This window comes from Salvelinus sp. IW2-2015, unplaced genomic scaffold (assembly GCF_002910315.2).
Source record: "Salvelinus sp. IW2-2015 unplaced genomic scaffold, ASM291031v2 Un_scaffold2039, whole genome shotgun sequence".
NCBI lineage: Eukaryota > Metazoa > Chordata > Actinopteri > Salmoniformes > Salmonidae > Salvelinus > Salvelinus sp. IW2-2015.
In genome coordinates, this window is record NW_019943384.1 from 112,914 (window position 1) to 114,579 (window position 1,666).

A 1,666-nucleotide genomic window follows, 5' to 3' on the forward strand; every position below is an offset into this window, starting at 1 on the left:
TGCTGAGTGGAACGTTTTTTTGTTTTTTTTTATTATTATTTTTTTTTTGTTTCGAGGACAATGGTTCCATGTTTATCTAAAACGTTTCTTTGCAACCTCGATGGTGTTTATGTTGTGGCCAACTGGAGGTGAAGAAGAAAGGGGCCGTGGTCATAAACATTGTCTCGTTGTCCTATATTTGTTTGTTTGAAATTTTTTGGGGGTTTGCTGTGCTGCAAAGTCATGTGGTTTAAAAGTTATTTTCTCCAAAGAATGAGGAATTAGATTTAAGGTGGCAAAGCGAAGTGAGAATCCAATCCTCGGTTCAGGTGCTTGTTGTGTAGATGTGGTTTTTAAAACGAATGATGCAATGATGCTAGTAGTTTAAAAGATATCCAGTCCTGGGATTGGCGTAATAACGTTATATATATATTTTTTTAAATGTGTGATAAACGCTGTGCCCATTTCAAACTGTTCAAACACGTTGAAAAGTACTGAAGATCAGTGTCAACAACCCAAGTAGCCCAAAGGCATTCCATCTCACTGTTGTGAAATGCTGAGAATCTTTWAAAAATTCCACATCATTGAATAACCATAGAATTTGGAATTAGAATACTGCTAATAAATGAATAGCAGATCTATTGGAATAACACAGAACAATAAAGAGAATCACTTATAAATTCAAATGAATTCTGGAATTCTGGGTTTAAATTAACGGTCAGGTTCCAGAGGATTAATACCACACCTACTTTAACCTGCTCTGCCCTCCTGTCTCTGTCTCCCCTGAACACACCGGTTGAATGGCAAAAACACAGTCATGCCGTAAGTCACTTTGGATTAAAGAGTCTGCTGAGGGAGGGAGGGAGAGAGAGAGGGAGACGGAGGGAGAGGGAGGGAGAGATGCCTGTCTGCCTCCCTGCCCTGCCTGCCTGTTGCCTGCCCTGCCTGCCTGCCTCTGCCTCCTGCCTTGCCTCCCTGCCTGCCTCCCTGCCTGCCTCCCTGCCTCCAGCCTGCCCCCCTGCCTCCTGCCTTGCCCTGCCTGCCTGCCTGCCTGCCTCCCTGCCCTGCCGCCTGCCCCCCTGCCTGCTCCCTGCCCTGCTCCCTGCCTGCAGACAGTTTTTTTGTGGTCTGAGAGAAAGAATAGGCAGTTGTTTAGCTCTCCCCCCTTTCTCTTGTCTGTTGACTGTGTGTGGGGTGGGGGGGTGGGGGGGGACACTCACATTTTCCTTTCTGTGTCTCTTATTCCTATAAGTTGACCTAGTCAAAAGGGGGACTAAATATGGAATAGGTGCCATTTGGACAGACAGACAGAGTTTAGACAGGTCCAGTGGGAAGTATTGGGTTGAACCGACCTTTGTTTTGTGACAGGGTGAGTTTGGGCAGCTGTATTTCTCATTAACAGGCATTCATGGTTGTATTCTGAAGGACTTTAACACTGAGGTGGAATAACAACTGCTTCTATTACTCGCTGCTTAGATGCCTTTTGTCAGTCAACAAGAGGTCAGGCTCTCTCTCTCTCTCTCTCGCTCTCGCTCCCTCCTTCTTCCTCTTCTCCTCTCTCCCTCCCTCTTCTGCTCTCTCTCTCTCCCCCCTCCTCTCTGCCTCTCTTCTCTGTCTCTCTCTCTCTCTCTCTCTCCCTGTCCCTCTCTCTCTCTCTCTCTCTCTCTTCTCTCCTCGCCTCTCCTCT